Source organism: Brachyhypopomus gauderio, chromosome 18 (assembly GCF_052324685.1).
Source record: "Brachyhypopomus gauderio isolate BG-103 chromosome 18, BGAUD_0.2, whole genome shotgun sequence".
Taxonomy (NCBI): domain Eukaryota; kingdom Metazoa; phylum Chordata; class Actinopteri; order Gymnotiformes; family Hypopomidae; genus Brachyhypopomus; species Brachyhypopomus gauderio.
The window spans coordinates 2,453,944-2,473,109 of NC_135228.1; the positions used below are offsets into that span (position 1 = coordinate 2,453,944).

The following is a 19,166-nucleotide window of genomic DNA, read 5'->3' on the forward strand; positions in this document are numbered from 1 at the left end:
AATGAATGATGTGTGATCACACACACACAGGGTGATCACAGCGCTGCTACTATGCTCCGCCCCTATTGGACTACTCCTTGATCGAGGGGCTGTTGATGGTGCGTGACAATGACAAGTAGGCCTAATACATTTAGTAACACTTTATGTGATTCTTTATGTGAAACAAATTCATACATACGTATGTATATACAGGGGTTGGACAATGAAACTGAAACACCTGTCATTTCAGTGTGGGAGGTGTCATGGCTAAATTGTACCAGCCCAGTGGCCAATCTTCATTAATTGCACATTGCACCAGTAAGAGCAGAGTGTGAAGGTTCAGTTAGCAGGGTAAGAGCACAGATTTTCTCAAAATATTGCAGTGCACACATTATGGGTGACATACCAGAGTTCAAAAGAGGACAAATTGTTGGTGCACGTCTTGCTGGAGCATCTGTGACCAAGACAGCAAGTCTTTGTGATGTATCAAGAGCCACGGTATCCAGGGTAATGTCAGCATACTACCAAGAAGGACGAACCACATCCAATATGATTAACTGTGGATGCAATAGGAAGCTGTCTGAAAGGGATGTTCGGGTGCTAATCTTGATTGTATCCAAAAACAAACATAAACCCTTGGCTGCCCAAATCACAGCAGAATTAAATGTTTAGGGTTTAGGGACTCCTGATAAAGTCCTAAAGTAATAAAACTTTCTTTATCCTGCTGACCTTAGTCAGGACATGTTCCGAAGGATGCTGTAAGCACTAGCTTAAGGTTAGTTCATGTGACCAAATGGAGCAGTCAAATATTATAGGGACTCCTAAAGTCATTAAACACCTGAGCAGTGCCACAGACTGATCGACTCCATGCCACGCCGCATTGCTGCAGTAGTTCAGGCAAAAGGAGCCCAAAATACATATTGAGTGTTGTAGCTACACGCTCATACTTTTCATGTTCATTCTTTTCAGTTGGCCAGCATCTCTAAACATCCCTGTTATATAAATAATGGTTTGAAGTTTTGCCTGTGTATTATTTTGCTCTAAATAATTAATTGAATTGTCCCAATATTTATTTATATACAGTACCACAGTTCAATGTAAAAACCTTAGTATGCTTAAGTTTACCATAATTTCCTCACGCGTTAATGGCAGCAGACCTCTGATATTAATGTATGCCTTTTTACATACATATTATTATTAATAGGCCTAAATATATATAGATATAGCTATAGTAGCTATATCATTGCATTTTTACAGATGCTGGCAGGTAGGCGAGGTGTATGTGGACGTAAATATAGTAGAACGCACTGCCGTGTGGACGTTTACATATTGTACTTTATTGTACTAATAGCCAGTGATAGGCCGTAAGGTGAACATCGAAAAGTCCTTCAGAAAAAGAATTCCGCTCCGCGCTCTCCGTACCAAACACGCTTCAGTTCATAAAAAGAACGAGTTATGCTGAGGTTTAAAAAAGTTTCGCCGCTCAAAATACTGTACTTTTTTTGTTCGCAGCGTTTGATGTAAGGACTAGTGCCTGGTAGGCGTAATAACACTTTGGCTCGCGAGAGGTGCCACGGTTGAGACGTCATCAGAATGGACCAATCGGATCGCTGGTATGTCAGCTGAGCTAGTAAACACAAGCAGACGTCGTAGTAGCAGCGTGTTCATCCAGCAGTACCGAAGAAGAGGAAATCTCGTACGAAAGTGTTCAAAGAAAGAAATCTTCGAAACATAAGATTTGTTACATGCATATATCATCTGTCAAGCATGAGGAAATACAGAATTTCACCAGCACAAAGTGGAATACTTATCGAAATAGTCTTCGGCAGTGGCTAGAGTTGAGGGGCGAGTGCAGAGACTAGCAGAAAGTTTCAAACAGTCTTGAACTGGATTTGAAGAAATTCCCGATGATGCGGCTTTCCGTCCCACACGGTACCGGAGGATTATTGACCAGCGAGAGATCGAAAGAACTAAACGGCGCCTCGTGCGAGAAACAGAGAGGGGAGATGACCAACAGGCTATCCCTGCTTCAACTACTGGGACTCCGACCAGGAAACCGGTCCAGATCAAGCCTGCCCATCTCGAGCTCCGGCCCCGTTCTTCCTGCCATCTGCATCATTTGCAAGAAAGGCTGCAAATTTCTCGTCGCGGGTGGCAGACGCTATAAAGAAGCTTTGATAAAAACACAGACTTTAACTGCAGGTAAGACTGTGTATCACCCTCACCCCCACCACACAGTAGGTAGTCTATGCAAATGCATCCCATCCCCCAACACACACACACACACACACACACACACACACACACACACACACACACACAGATGTTGGGAGAAGTTGAATGACTATGTAGCCTACACTGCTACACAATCCTTGTATTTGTCTAATTCTAATATCAATGTATGTCTGAATTGCCATAATGTGTTGTGCATGTGTGTGGGTGTGAAATTACTTTCCAATACATAACTATGCCTATAATATGCCCCCCCCCCAGTGTTTTAGATCTTTGATATAGAATGAATCACACTTTGACTTTAATGGGGTACTGGGTATGTTTGTATAAATGTCATAGCATGTCTGATGTTAATATGCCACTGAATACCTGTTTAGAATTGTGGCTCCTCAGCCTGATGCCCTGTCTGGTCAACACACTGCTTTACAGCAGCAAGCCCACTGCAGCAAGCCCATTCCCCAGTCCATTCCCCCACCCCCACTGCCCCTCTGTCACACTTGTACACTTGAAACTGTTCCTGTGTGTTGCTGGGCGGCCCCAGCAACCACACTTGTCTCTAGAGTAGTGATGGGAAGATGATGCCTCAAGGAGTGTATCGACACACTACACAAACTGTGTTGACACAGTATTGACACTGTGTTGGTCACTCAATAGTGACCCCTGCAGTATTTATAATATCATTGCAGGTGAACAAAATGAAAAGTTGAAAAAGCATCCTGAAAACACATCAACTTGTGAAATATTTAATCGACATTCGTTTACTTAAAATATGATCTCATCATTTTATTATTTCATTTGCTCAATTTTTTGTGTCCAGAAGAGTCCAAAATTTGCTTAAAACCTTGTGTAAATGCTCAACCAACTCTGCAAAATATAGCAAATTTGTCTAATAAAATTAAGCTAAAATGTGCAACTTATGTAAGGATTTTCATTAATGAAAAAGAAAAATAATATAAAACACAAAAAATGACAAGAAATTCATAAATTTATGTATTTTTATTGAGGAACAAAAGTTTTTGAAGTGTGTTGGGTCCAAGGCGATTTCTCCTCTTAGATACAAGTTCTCCTGCCTTAGAAAAAAGTCTTTCACAGGGTACAGATGAAGATGGTGTGCATAAAAATCTAAGTGCGATGGAGAGGGGCTGACAGTCTTTGATGATCATGTTGATCACAGCCTCATCCACAGCTTGTTTGTTAGGAACTGTAAGGAAAAAATATTTTGCCTTATTAAAGTACTGACAAGTTTACAAACAGTATTACATTAGTTACACAAAGCATTTAGTGTGTAATAAACTATTTTAAAACATTTTAATTTTATTTGAGAATTTTAACACACCTGTGGTACTCTCACCAGTATGTGCTGATTCTTCATTGCCATGCCGAGCTCTATAATGCCTCAGCATTGATGAAGTGCTCTTATTGATGTAAGAAAGCTCCATGGAGCAGAGTCGACACTTCACCTACAATAAAATAAAATCAAAAGTGACTTTATCTGAATACAATTAAAAACCCTTACCAGAAAAGAGTACAAACATATTTAATAAAAAATAATGTCCAAAGGAGAAACAATACCTTATTTGGCGTCAAAAGATCAAAATGATTCCAGACAGTGGAAAACTTCCTGGTTCGATCCGTGAGGGCAAAAATACAAAATCTAAAAGTAACAGTAAAACTCCATACAACAAACCCGCGACATTCGTTTCCTTATAAACACAATTTGGCGCGGCACAGCCAAACCACACACTTCCTGTATTGGTCACATGATTTTTGTTTAAAGCAATACACGCACCGATACGGGGTTTCACTCTTGTGCGCTTGGCACAGTGTTGACGCACCAGTATCGTTCGTCCCATCACTACTCTAGAGGTGTGTCCTGGCTGTGCTGTACATCTGTGTGCACAAGAAATCCTTTTGTAACACCTGTAACACCTAGCACCATTTTTACAACGCCACACCACCAGGAAAAATTAAGTCTTCATTTTTTTGCCTGCCTATTTATTAATCCTTTGTTGTTTTCTTTTGTACAAGGCAAGTTGCAGGAAGCTGTTGAAGTGAAGGATGACCAGAGCATCCTCATTCACATCAAGGACAGAGACTGGAAGATGGAAATCTTCAAGTGACATGATGACAAGAAATCCAGCCCCTCATTCTGTTCTACATGTCACACACTGTGGTTGCAGAGGGTGGTGTGTGTGTGTGTGTGTGTGTGTGTGTGTGTGTGTGTGTGTGTGTGTGTGTGTGTGTGGTTGCAGAGGGAGTGCCTGTGAGACAAACAGACTCTCCTGTTTCTCTGCAGGACTCTGTTGTACAGACTTGTGCAGGTGTTCCAGCTGTGTGAACACAAAGGAAACAGGGGATAAAGATGATGATAGGTGCCCTGACACTGACAGTGAGGAATAGAACGCGTGTGTGTGTGTGTGTGTGTGTGTGTGTGTGTGTGTGTGTGTGTGTGTGTGTGTGTGTGTGTGTGTGAGAAGGAGGGAGAGAGAGAGAGAGAGATATATTTTACTGCTATTCTATTTGTATCATTGTCATTCCTTTTATTATGGTTATGTATATGTTTATGCCGGTTGATGTAAATGCCAGTTGATGTGTATGCCCTCATTGTTTTGATAGTTTTTTTATGTGTTGTTAGTGAATAAATGAATACCTGAAGGGTCCTGATTGATACTTATTGATAATTACAATTATTTCCATTTATTTATTAAAATGTTGACATGAAAAGGTAACCTTATCATCCACTTGCACAATAGTTGTTTGCACGGACGTAGTTTTGGGGGGGGACGGGGGGGACATGTCCCCCCCACTTTTTCAAAAGCCGGTTTTGGTCCCCCCCAGTTTTTACAGTTAAAACCAAATATTTAAGTAGTGACGAAGTCATGTCCCCCCCACTTTTTAACGGTTAAAAAACCAATATCCAAATAGCGACAAATCTAGCACTAGGATCATGCAGCACCACCCCCCCCCCCCCCCCCCCCCCCCGCTCAACAGTTCGCCACCCCAGGTTGTGTCCCCCCCACTTATGAAATCAAAACTACGTCCATGGTTGTTTGTTCTATAAATAAAGGATTTCATTTAGCCCCAGTTACAAACACATGGATGGCCAGGGGCGCAGATGAAAATTCTGAAGTGAGGGGGACCAAGCTGTACAATATATATATATATATATATATCTACAATTTGTAGATGCTAGATTTCGGATGGGGTCAATATAAATCTGGAGGGGACATGTCCCCCCCGTCCCCAGTGCCATCTGCGCCCCTGTGGATGGCTATCAATAATTATTGGAATTGTTTCCATTAATTGATCAAAATTACAACATGAAAGGTCACTTGCATAATTGTGATTTGTGCTGTAAATAAAGCACTATTTATACTATTATTCATGTATTTCTGAGGGCCAAATAAATACTAAATAGTGCGTTATTGTATATAAAGTGGGCATAAAATAATATTAATCAACGATATTGTTAATTATTATTTTATGCCCACTATAAAATTATATTTTGCGAGATTCCTTTCTGTAGGTTATATTTGACAGCACAAGGCAGGTTGTAATTTTTTCCAGTTTGTTGTCGTAAATCGGCTACGTGATTGGTTTAGCGCGGTCACGCAGTGTCATGTGACGTCAAAATCGTCATTCAGCGTGAGGAGAATAGTTATTCAGAAAACGTCTCGGTTTAAACAAAGTACAGGATTCTGTGACGTGAAACTTTTTGGTAAGTGCAATATAACTTCATAATTTTTATCAGCTAACGGGCATGTAGTACGGAGAGCGCAGAGCGGATCAGAACGATAACGGGGTTCACCTTATGGCCTAAAAGGAAAGTCTCAAAACCCAAAATACGCGAGAGGAAATTAACAAAAAAACAACGTGATCCACAAATGCAGATGCACCATTTTATAAATAAATTTTAATTTTAAGACTTTTAAAAAATATGCAAATAAATGTAAATGAAATGCATTCAGTTTCACATACAAATTATGATGTATATATAAAAACTAGAAATGAGTGATTATGCGTTGAACAGTGTTTGTACAAATTTCAGGTTGTGAGACACAAAATGACATGTATTTATTTGTGAACAGTGAAATGTATTTGTGATATATATGTGTAATTTGTGGATTATCATTTACACATTTGTATAGTATGAAGTTTTGAGTCTACTCTCTCTCAGATAGGTTAAAGCCCCATTGGTTCATGAAGCCTAGTTTTGCCATCATTAGACGTAACCATTGATCTATATTACTACTAATAATAATATAGATCAATGGACGTAACTGTGGGCCCCGCATGCGTAGTACACACTGGCAGGACGGTTTGACCGCTAGGATAGGTTTTCACAACACCGACACCTGTGGACAGACAACCGAGGCTGGCAGACTCTCGCCCTGAGTCAGGCGCCTTCATCATGCCGCTTTGATGCCAGTCTGGTTTGCTGCTATTATCATTTATACTCACTATAGGACTAACAAAGTAGCGTGATACATACTTTTTTATGGCGAACGAAAGGGGGGTGGCGAACGAAAGTTGTTGAGCGGGGGGGGCGAACGTAACACTCAAATGGGTGGTGAACGTAACGTCTGAAAATAAATTATCCGGTTTAAAATATAGTCTCCCGTTAAAATTGTTTTGGCATTTGGGTCCGTATCCAGTTAATCAGGAATGTGATTGGGTCCGGACAGGACGGCGTTCGGGTCCGGATCCGGACCGCGGTCCGCCATTTGGTGATACCTGATATAGATTAATCTATAAGGCATTTTCCTCCATTTTCATTTACTATCATCGTAGCTTGTGTTGGTTAACATTGGTTTAAATGGTCTGTGGAGTTTCCTATCTCATAGCTAGTTTAACTTCAGTCGGTTTGTCCTTCCTCTGATTCATTTAATAACTTGATTAACTCTGAACCTACACCGTGTTTTCGACCTTATGCGTTGTATGCATTATAACGTTAAATAATTGATATCTATAATTTGCAGTTATTCATTAAAATAACTACTGTGGCAAATATATTTCAACCAGTGGTATTGGGGTTTTCACCTTTGGACTTTCTGGTTCAATCACGTAAACATTGTGTTTTGAGTGTGGCAAGTTCCCACTGGCTTTTGATTATATAATGTTATTTATAGATACCTGAAGGTTTCTGACCGAACAGCTGTAGTTTATAACAGTTTATTATATTTTGGTCAAAAATTTAATCATACACTTACACATTTATCACAGAGCATCTGTTTGCTCCTCTCCTTTACTGGTAAAGATTTTTCATCTTTATGATCACAGCACAGGATAAAGAGATAAGATCTCTACATTCTTTTGAATCTCAATTACCATATTAATCATGTAACTCTCTCCTTAGAGCAGATGTGGACAGAGTGATGGTATTCTGAAGACTCCGCACAAGAGCAGCATAAATCACAGCAGCATAGAGAACACAGTGAGTGTCTGAATCCTCACCTGAATGATTTGGATTTGACGTAGATAGAACTGTTTCAATGAGAAGGTATTTTTAAACAAAGCTCATGCAAACAATATGATTTATGATTATGGTAACGGGTCCACATTTTGGGCTGAGTGGTTCCTCTATTTGTTACTTGAAAGAGAAGTGTGCATGAAAGTTATTCCTACATGCACCTACGATATATTTAAATACGTCAAAATAAAAGCTGACGTTCTGTACTTTAACCTCATTTCAAATACAATGTGATGAAGTTCAGATACAAAACAATACACCATTAACTGCTGTGTAATTGTACATTCAGGGACAGACCAGTTAAAAACACAGAGTGAGTTTGAAGTGATCTGGAGGTGGTTAAATACTATATGGTAGGGCCTGTTTGTAAAGAGAGAGAAATAAATTGTATGGGAAAGAAATACAATCTGGAGTATATTTATACACATCTACACTACATGGAGTGTACTTATATACCACTACATTAAAGCAGAAGCTAATGAGTGTGACAGTATCATGGTTGTAGTGTTGCGCCCGTGTTCCTTTGATTTGGTTTCTGTTCGTATGCTGCGAATACGTTTTTTTGTAGTTCAGCTCGGCTCCCTACCTATCACGGTACCATGCAGTGTGTTTGGAGTATAAAGACAATATTCTAGAAAACGGGGACTTGCATAGCAACTCATGAACCTACAATGAGCACAGAAATATAGAACTTAGACAAAACCAAACACTAATCATGAACTAACCAACACTTAACAGAGAACACTGCAGCATGGAACATAATCAGATGTACTTACAAAACAAAAGGTGACAGGACAAAAGCAAGAAACAAACCAGGTAATGAGGACTAGACAGAATGGAACAACAGAGAGGTATCTACACAAGACACAAATGATACGACTACAAAGACACTAACGCTGAGGCTAGAACAAACAACAAGAGGCTATATGCAATGTCCAGCAACAGGTGAAAGGTGAGAATAACACACAGACAGGAGAAAGGTGAGAGAACAATGGGACCCTGTAAGGCATAAATGCTCTTATAAACATTTTAACTGTAACTGTTATATGCCCATATATAGTAGAATACCATGCTTAGGAACCTCCTCAGTTACTGGCGTGTAGTAGGGGCCGAAACCTCCGATATAGCGTTGGCTTTAGCCGCAACAGGATGGACTTGGCCATGCCCCACCTGTTTACCCAAATAGGTCACAGTGGCCTGGGTGAATTCACATTTTGCTAAGTTAACAGTTAACAAAGCTTGTTGCAACCTACTAAAACCACAATGGGAGAGGTGTGCCAACGCACTTAACAGTACCGAACTCACCTCAGACACAGAAGTGGGATCCACGTGAGAGTATGAAATAAATAATAAGGAGAGTATGAAAGGGTCATAGGCAGGAGAGGAGTGTCAGGTGGGCGAAGGTCAGCATAGCAGATAGCAAAAGGTTCAACAGTTAAGCTCAGGAAGATTTTGTAATGTAGTGTTTTGTAGTGATGATCAGGTACTGGTGCATCTGGTGTGATTTGTTGTCGTGGGAACCATTAAAAGTCCAGAGATGGGGACTTCTGCTGGCCTGATGCTTGTACAGCAGAGCCATTACTGACACATTGTAGTTTTTGCTCTATTTACACACGATTTCTGAACAAATTTATATTTATTGCATTTAGGAAGGGCTCTTGCATTTAGGAAGGACAGACTATGAAGGGTTTTGCTGTCTTCTCAGAAAATCATTGGCTACCACAGATATAATCTCAAAATACTCAATCTCAGATACTGCCAGAAACAAGTGTCTCTGTTGATACCTAGATATTTGCAGACATAAAACCGTAAAAGTAAGTAAGTAAGTAAGCCTTATTTGTACAGCACCTTTCACAGACAGAATCATCACGAAGTGCTGAACAAACATACTAAGAACAAGTCATGGATAATACAACAATTAAAACAATGAACAGCACTTAAAAAAAGCCTGCCTAAATAAAAATGTCAGAGGAATCAGAGCAGCGAATGGACAGTGGTAGAGCGTTCCAGAGCTTTGGAGCCACTACCTGAAAAGCTTTGTCTCCACAAGTTTTATAATGGGTTCGAGGTACAGCCAGCAGCATTTGATTTGAAGACCTCAAAGTCCTGGATGGACAGAGTGGCTTCAAAAGATCTAATATATATTTGGGGGCCTGACCATGAAGCGCTCAGAAGGTTAAAACCAAAATTTTAAAATAACTCCTTAAGTGCACAGGTAGCCAGTGCAGAGAGGCCAGAACATTAGTGGAAAGTTTAAGGGAACACAGCAGTGGAGAGACATGGGATAACTTGCTGCATTCTGAGTCAGCTGAAACAGTTTAAGAGACACACATGGGGGAACCAGCTAGGAGTGAGATACAGTCTGGACTGGACAAACACCTGAGTGGCCTGTAGAGAGAGAAATGTCACTGTGTAAATGAGCTCTGGGTCTATGAGATGATTACTGTAGAAAATAAAATGATCTCAGTCATTGTGTATGTTTGTTGACAATGTAGACATTGTGTAGATTTTGTAAGTATAACATTATGGAAAGCAACAAGTTAATTCCATTATGATTGACAGTATGCTGAAACATACATGTTTAATAACAATTCTAACAATACACATAAATACATATTAAATTACATTTCCATCATTTATACAAAATATATATTTTAGAATTTTGACATTAACAGTATTTTTTTTAATTGTGTTTTAGTCTGATTAAGGGAAAGAGATCAGACTCCCCTGCATCCAGCCATGTGTCCATGAAGAGTGACAGATCTATGGAGCCTCCACGTAACTTCAGAGAGACAGAGTGCTGTACTGAGCTCAGGTACGGGTGATGTAAGGGGGATTAAATTAATTCATCCAGCCTGCATTCCCTGAGCTGGATGAGTCTGTGGTATTGAGGAAGTCAACAGAAATGAAGACTTTTGAGTTTATATGTAACAACTCAATAGCTAACTGAACCATTCAGTTGTTAAATTGAATAAACGGTGCAATTATATATATGTCACACCCTAGCTCACTCATCTACAATGTGAAACATCCTCACAAGAGTGACAATGATGATAACACCATTCTGGCTAATAGCTGTACACACTATACGCTGCCCAGGGACAATTGTACTGTTGTCCAATGGTCTCCCCTCCCCTGCACCTTCCATTGGTTAAATCTTCATCAGTGTAAAAAAACTGTTTTCCATTGTGAGTGCTTGCTAGGTCTGAAATTAAATGTTACTATAAGCCACTGATGTGGTACTACTGTACTACTTTCACACTGATAATCCTCCAGCCCCGCCCTCTAGCCTCACCCCCTCCAGGCTCCGCCCTCTAGCCTCACCCCCTCCAGGCTCCGCCCTCTAGCCTCACCCCGTCCAGGCCCTGCCCTCTAGTCTCACCCCCTCCAGGCCCTGCCTTCTAGCCTCACCCCCTCCAGACCCCGCCCTCTAGCCTCACCCCTTCCAGACCCCGCCCTCTAGCCTCACCCCCTCCAGGCCCCGCCCTCTAGCCTCACCCCCTCCAGGCCCCGCCCTCTAGCCTCACCCCTTCCAGACCCCGCCCTCTAGCCTCACCCCCTTCCAGACCCCGCCCTCTAGCCTCACCCCCTCCAGGCCCCGCCCTCTAGCCTCACCCCCTTCCAGACCCCGCCCTCTAGCCTCACCCCCTCCAGGCCCCGCCCTCTAGCCTCACCCCCTTCCAGACCCCGCCCTCTAGCCTCACCCCCTCCAGGCCCCGCCCTCTAGCCTGTATCCACTTTATAGGGCTCAGGCACTGATTTCTACAGATTTGTAAAAATGAGCCAGAAGTATTTTCATGTGCCTCATAATGTACTTAGCATGTTTGCTTTACCTTTGAATCATCTGTAATGAGGAAACACAAGTGATTTAGAATCCTGCACAATATACTATATGCTTCTGTACATAAACCCCATTAAACTGTTTGTCCACAGTGTACAAAAGGAGAAATCAGAACTCACCAACAGATATAAGTTGGAGTCTGTATTCAAGGTCTGTGTATGTGTGGACTTTGACTATGTTCACAGTGTGGACACGTTCCTCTTCATATAAATAAAGTCAATAAAATCGCATCTGCCTGTAACATTGTGGCATGATTGTATGTTGGTGTTTGTTCCTAACCAGGAATTGGATCACAAGGACGAGCTGAAGAGGTTTAATTATCTACTGAGTCCAAATTACCCAGCATGCTCTGGGGGAGAAGTGGAGGATGAGGAGGATCAGAGTTACTCAGGATGTGAATCAGAGACCAAAATTCACGTCCTGAGTAACATGAACCAGACAGACCTCGCTAATACACTACAGACCAGTAAGAGCTCTGGGTCATGAACCAGACAGACCTCACTAACACACTACAGACCAGTAAGAGCTCTGGGTTATGAACCAGACAGACCTCACTAACACACTACAGACCAGTAAGAGCTCTGGGTCATGATGTTATATTCACAGCATCACAACTATTTTTTTCTTTTGTGTTTGATTGAAGTACTTTAATTTGTAAGAATATTTACTCTAATATCAGAGGTAAAATATTTGTCATCATGTTCTTCTATTAGAGGTGCTCTCTGTGTATCAACAAAAGCTCAAAGACAACTTAATGGAGAAGTGTAAAAGCATTAATGAAGGAATCTCAGATCATGGAAGCTCAACCCTTCTGAATGAGATCTATACAGAGCTCTACATCACAGAGGGAGGGAGTGGAGACGTCAATAAAGAACATGAGGTGAGACAGATTGAGACAGCATCCAGGATGCTCTCCTCTGGATAACCTCTCGACCAGCAGCAGCCAATCAAATCCCTCCTGAGTGTGTTGACTTGGTAACAGAGGTACGAGGGTTCAGTGACCTTCAGAAAGAGGAGTACTTCAGGAAGAGAATCAGTGATCAGATCCTGGCCAATATAATCATCTCACACATAAAGTCATCAAGAAGCCTCTACATCATGTGCCACATTCCAGTCTTCTGTTGGATTGCAGCCACTGTTCTAGAGACAATGTTGGTTGAAGCAGAGAGTGGAGAGATCCCCAAGACTCTGACTCAGATGTACACACATTTCCTGATCTATCAGATCAAACACAATGACAGAAAGTACCATGGCAAAGCTGACACTGATTTTGACCAGACTAGAAAGAGTGTTCTGGCACTGGGAAAACTGGCTTTCCAACAGCTGGAAAATGGCAACCTGATGAATGACATGACGAATTTTAATGTTGCTTTGTGTTTCAGATTTGAAAAGTGCTGAAATTTGTTAATTTCACAACAAATAGCTATCTGACTGAACAGTTCTCTTGTATTACATTAACAAATACAAGCCTCTTGTAATTCCAGGATGAAACATGAGAACGTGAAGACGTTAAGATTGGGCGTTTTGAAAATAAACAACCATTAAATAATGTGATGAAAAGCGAAATATTTTGAATCACTTCGAGTATATGTATAAATTTAAACTTAATTCAGTTTAACGTGCTGGGAAATATAGAAATGGACCTTTAAAGTGACGTACAAATGCTTTAATTCCACCTTGTAAAGGTGTATGAACCCTGCAAACATGACTTTGTTCATTGCGCTGAGGCGCGGCCCGCGCAAAGTTACAAAATTCGAGAGGTGTATTGACAGCGCGCAAGGCCCTCACACACGGGCGGAGCCACTGCGATTACGTCATTTTCGCCACTCGCGACGCGTCAAGTATAAATCAGGCTTACCTCGCTATATCAAGTCAACTCAAATTTATTTGTATAGCGCTTTTCACAACACATGTTGTCACAAAGCAGCTTTACAATCTTGACAACTTTACATCTTTACTATATAGCCAAAGAGATGCTGCCGTTAAATACGGTTGAAAAGAAAACATTTATAAACAAGCTGCAAAGATTTGACAAGCAGTATGAACTGCCAAAGAAATCCTATATCTCCCAAACTGCCATTCCAACCTTATATAATGAAGTGAAAGATGGCGTTCTGAAGGAGATTAAAGACATCTCATTTTACTCTGCCACTACAGATATGTGGTCAAGCTCAAATATGACCCCATACATGAGCTTTACAATACATTACATTACATTACTGCAAACTGGTGTAATTGTATTATTATGCTACTATATTATTATTGTGGCACATTGTCTTAACATTGTCCCCTTTGGGGACCCCAGAAGCAAAATAAAATTCTATAATGGCACTTTAAAATGACAATATTATCGTTTATCGCAATAATTTCTGGGACAATATATCGTTTTGAAAATTTTGTTATCGTGACAGGCCTAATTTGGCTCTTTATACACACACACACACACACACACACAGTGTCAGTATCCGCTGTTTCTCACACACTCTAACAGACACACACAGTCAGTATCGACCACTCTCTCACACACATACAGACACACATATAGTATGCCTTTTTTCCTCTGAGACACACACTATCACTGTAATAATTTGATTCACAGAGTTTCTTACACATTATCCCTATATATGCATCCACACACACACACACACACACCACGGCATGTCTTCTGAATACACACATAGTGCCTGTGTTTGAATGTGTGTGTATTGACCTTTTAAGTGTGAGGAGTCTTTATCCTCTCTGCAGTCTGTATTTCTGCAGAATTCCAGAGGAAGGCTGTGCTGCTCTGTGTTCAGCTCTGAGGTCAAACCCCTCATCACACCTGAGAGAGCTGAACCTGACCTGGAATGAACCAGGAGACTCAGTGAAGCAGCTCTCTGCTCTACTGGAGGATCAACACTGTAAACTGGAGATACTAGAGTGAGTTACTGACTTACTGGGTCTTTATACACACACACACACACACACACACACACACACACACACACACACACACACACACACACACACACACACACACACACACAGTGTCAATAACTTTCATACACACATACAGATAGACATACAGTCAGTATCCCCTATACCCTCTCTCTCTTTCTCTCGCACACATGCACACATACACAGTATCCTTTTTCTCTGAGACACACACTATCACTGTTTTAATTATATTCATATTCATACACTTTCTGGTTCGTTCTCACTCTTTCCAAACACACACACACACACACACACACACACACACACACTCCTGAATACACCTGCCTGTGTTTGTGTTGATCTGTAAGTGTGAGAATGTTCTCATTCTCTATACAGTCTGTCTTACTGCAGTCTTACAGAGGAAGGCTGTGCTGCTCTGTGTTCAGCTCTGAGGTCAAACCCCTCATCACAACTGAGAGAGCTAAATCTGAACTACAATAGACCAGGAGACTCAGGAGATGGGTAAATGCAAAGGACACATTTTGGTTGGGGTGAAAATCACAACTGACAAAAAAGTCAGTCTTTAGTAAACCCAGTAAACAGTCAGTAAATCCTCACTCTCTCTCACACACACTCACACAGTCAGTATTCCCCATTCTGACACAGTCAGGATCCCCTTACACACACACACACACACACACACTCATACCCAGTCACCCACTCACATACACCCCCTCAATCACTCACACACACACAGTCCCTCACTTACTACCACACACACCATACACCACAAACAGTGTGGGTGGCAACTATGTCTCCTCCACCCTCACCCTCAGCTCTGGAGGCCCCCAAGTTCATGTCCTGAGCCCCCTGCTTAACTCACTCTACACCTACCACTGCGTGACTTTCTGACTCACACATACAGAGTATCCCCCTCTTTTTCTGGGGCGACACACACTGTCACTGTATTAATTAGACACACATTTACAGTCATGCTTAGTCCCGCCCCCACCTGTTCATCTTGTTCACTATGTAAGTGCTTCCTCTGTATGTTTGGTCTGTCTTCATTTTGTATTTCCGCTTATTAGTCCAGTCACGCCCTCATTGTCTGTCACAGCTTGTTTTAGTGTTTATCATTGATTATGTTCTGTTTTTTGGGTTTCGTTGCAGGTCAGTGTTTCTTGTGTACATGTTGGCCTCTGTTAAACTCAGTTTCATGGTTGTGAAGTTTTCGCATTGTTATGCTACTCTGTTTCATTGCGTTTCATTGTAATTCAGGTTTTTACTAGGAATGCACCGATTCACGTTTTTCACTTCCGATACTTATTCAGATATCTGAGGCTTAGTATCGGCCGATACCGATCCGATACCGATCTGATAGAAGTAAACGGTGTTGAATCGACTTAAAAAAAATTTTTTAACACAGACATACTGAATTCGAATTTATTGAAAACTCTGCACCAGTACAGCACACACAAACACACATAAAAACATGCAAAAACAACACAACTTGCATTTGTTCAGTCAGTGCAATTATGAATATAACATGTAGTGTGAAAAAGTTCCAGATGGCTGATCCTTTCGCTTCTATCTATGCGGCTAGTTCGCTAGGACAGACATTACGCAGAGCACAAAGCATGTAACGGCTAGAAATATGTTTACTGTCTCTTTAAGGGAGCAAGTTGAGTGCGCAGGTGCAAGCTGTAGTGCGCATATAGAATATTGTTTTTTATCTTTCTGTCGTACACCGACTCAGACCACTGGAGACTGGACCTCGCTCTTTATTTTATCTTTATTTTATTGAAAGTAACACATTCAATAAGCTTGGACAACTCATCAGTTCATGTATGAACAGTCAAGTAGAGCTGGAGCCCAGGTTTATTTTGGTCAACCAGCAAATAAACTGGCTAAGTGGAATACCACCAGCGTGAGTCAGTGATTCACCTCTCTTCTGTGTGCTTCGTGTTTCACTCGCCTGTTAACTGTCCAAGTTCACTTCTATCCGGGTTGGAGTGGATATTTAAAGTTGAACTAACTCAGAAGAGCGTTACAAGCATAGAATTAGACTGAATAGATCTGCCTTTATGGAACGGTCACATTGTCACTGATACCCAATCTAGAATTTTTTCCAATATCGGGACCGATGCAGATATTGATATCGGATCAGTGCATCCCTAGTTTTTACATGTCTTCTGATGTGTACATGTGTTTTGTGTATACGTATGTTTCTTGTTTCGATCTTTTGTTGTTACTCTGTTCATTTGTTAACATAGGTTACGGTTTGTTCTGTTATGTGTAGCTTTCACTGTCTGGTATTCCTGAGTTTGCATTTGTTATTGTATGGTAATTTCACTGTAGAGCTATATGTGTAGTCTATATGTCTTATGGTCCCTTGTTTACATTGGTTGTGTTGTGTGGTTTTTTCCTGGTCTCTCTGTATATTATTGATCCATGTTATCCTGTCATTGTATTCTGTCTTCGTTGTTTACCTGTCTTATGATGTAGTTTTGTTTTGTAAATCACAAGCCCTCTGTTTGCAGGCTACAGCCCTTCTTAAAGAGAAAAGCCCTGACCGCACTAACACTGGCTCTCTCCTTTTCTCGTGTCTGCCGCCGTCTACCAACATGCTACATCTACACACTTTCTTGCTCATTCTTTCTATTCACAGACACACATCACTGTATGTGTCTCCTGAACACACACAGTGGCTGAACACACACCATTTTTCTCTTTCTCTCTACAGTCTGTCTGGATGTAGTATTAGGGAGGACACTGTGCTGTTCTATGTTCAGCTCTGAGGTCAAACCCCTCATCACACCTGAGAGCTGAATCTGAATTACAATAATCCAAGAAACTCAGGAGTGAAGCAACTCTCTGCTCTACTGGAGGATCCACACTGTACACTGGAGAAATTAGAGTGAGTTACTGGCACAGTCAATTTTCCCCTTTCTGACACACACACACACACACACACACACACACACACACACACCCCTCCCTCATTCAATAACACACATACACACACTCACACATTCACTCACACACAGACTTACTATATCTTCATACACACACACACCCATACAGTCAGTAAACCTCATGCTATCATGCACACACACAGTCAGCATCCCCTTACACACACACACACACACACACTCACTAACACACAACACAAACAGTGTGGGTGGGCAACCATGTCTCCTCCACCCTCACCCTCAGCTCTGGAGCCCCCTGCTTTATTCATTCTACTCCTACCACTGCGTGACTTTGACTCACAAAAAGTCAATATCCCACTTTTTTTCTCAGACACACAGTGTCACAGTATAGACTCACATCTACACATTTTCTTGCTCATTCTTTCAATACACATACACACACATCACAACATGTTTCTCCTGTATACACACACAGTGCCTGTGTTTGCGAGTGTGTGTTGAGCTGTAAGTTTGAGGAGTTTTTCTTCTTTTCTCTACAGTCTGTCTGAGTGCAGTATTACAAAGGAAGGCTGTGCTGCTCTGTGTTCAGCTCTGAGGTCAAACCCCTCATCACATCTGAGAGAGCTGAATCTGAACTACAATAAACCAGGAGTATCAGGAGTGAAGCAGCTCTCTGCTCTAATGGAGGATCCACACTGTACACTGGAGAAACTACTGTGAGTTCCTGACTTGCTGTCTCACAGACATGCAGTCAGTAAACCCCCATGCTCGCTCGCTCTCCCTCTCTCTCCCTCTCTCTCTCCCACACACTCAACATTCACTCACTCGCGCACACACACTCCAACTCTTTCATTTGAACAAAAGGATTGGCTTCAGGAACAGCCTAATGCTCCAAACAAAGGGGTCTAAAACAAATATATGTGCTCACTTACCTATATCTTATAGGAAAGAAAATAACTTCCACAAACCTATCCTAGAGTTAGGGTAAACGTACCCTGTCTTTCTAAAAGAAACCAGGAGAAAACAGAAATGTATCTAAAAATGTTGAGTATCCTACTTCCATTGCCACGTCAGCAATTCAAACTACACAAGAAAGTATTTAGGAGGACGAACAACACAGACTGTGTTCAAGAATATATACATGTATATTTTCAATAGCGACTGAACGCAGAAATGACAAACGCAGAGGCATAATTGCGCTTCAACAATCAAAAGTCAAAAACACAATGAATATCAAGCAAAATGTAGAATATACATCAAACGCACAACGAACAGTCACAAATCAAATTGAAGAGTCTCCCTGTCTTGCGGGGCTGATCTTTATACCTGTTGCTTGCGTGAGATCAACCAATCCTTACCATACCTGTCAAGTTTTGTATTTAAAAATACGGGACATTTCCCGTATATGACGTCATCGCCTAATTTGCATAATCAGTTATTTGCATATAGCCGCAATCGAGGCTGTAGGAGAAACGAAAACATCTTTGGAGTGGCAAAAGTGAAGAAAAAACACCAAATATGTTTTGAACTACAAATGAATAAAAATTTTTTAAATTTCTAGTGGTATTTCTAGCTACAAATGGGGACATCTCCTGGGCATATTTCTGTGCCTTTAGCCCGCGTTCGTGCTTGGCAGATTGTTCGTGCTGACGGACATCGTTCCTTCCCCCATGAGAGGCACTAAAATCACAGCTACATATCTTACAGAATGAGTAGCTATGCCCCTTCATGCTCCTCTTTAGGAAAATTAATTCCCTGTCCCATTTGTCAAGGTACTTACACGTACGCTTAGCTT

General features: G+C 41.3%; 1 protein-coding gene and 1 long non-coding RNA gene across 2 annotated transcripts in view; one reads left to right on the plus strand and one right to left on the minus strand.

Moving 5' to 3' along the window:
• Positions 1 to 3,202: 3,202 nt before the first annotated feature.
• LOC143481773 (uncharacterized) lies at positions 3,203 to 3,929 on the minus strand. Its single transcript, XR_013122067.1, has 3 exons — positions 3,784 to 3,929; positions 3,548 to 3,671; positions 3,203 to 3,412 (listed from the first exon to the last, which is right to left on the minus strand). It is a non-coding gene; the product is annotated as an uncharacterized LOC143481773 (long non-coding RNA).
• An 8,519-nt stretch (positions 3,930 to 12,448) lies between these two features.
• Positions 12,449 to 19,166, plus strand: part of LOC143481745 (NACHT, LRR and PYD domains-containing protein 3-like) — a 37,293-nt gene continuing 30,575 nt past the window's right edge. The window contains exons 1-4 of the mRNA XM_076979872.1: positions 12,449 to 14,441; positions 14,850 to 14,960; positions 17,182 to 17,355; positions 17,911 to 18,087. The gene's annotated coding sequence lies outside the window, so the exon portion shown is untranslated. The remainder of the gene's footprint in view (positions 14,442 to 14,849; positions 14,961 to 17,181; positions 17,356 to 17,910; positions 18,088 to 19,166) is intronic.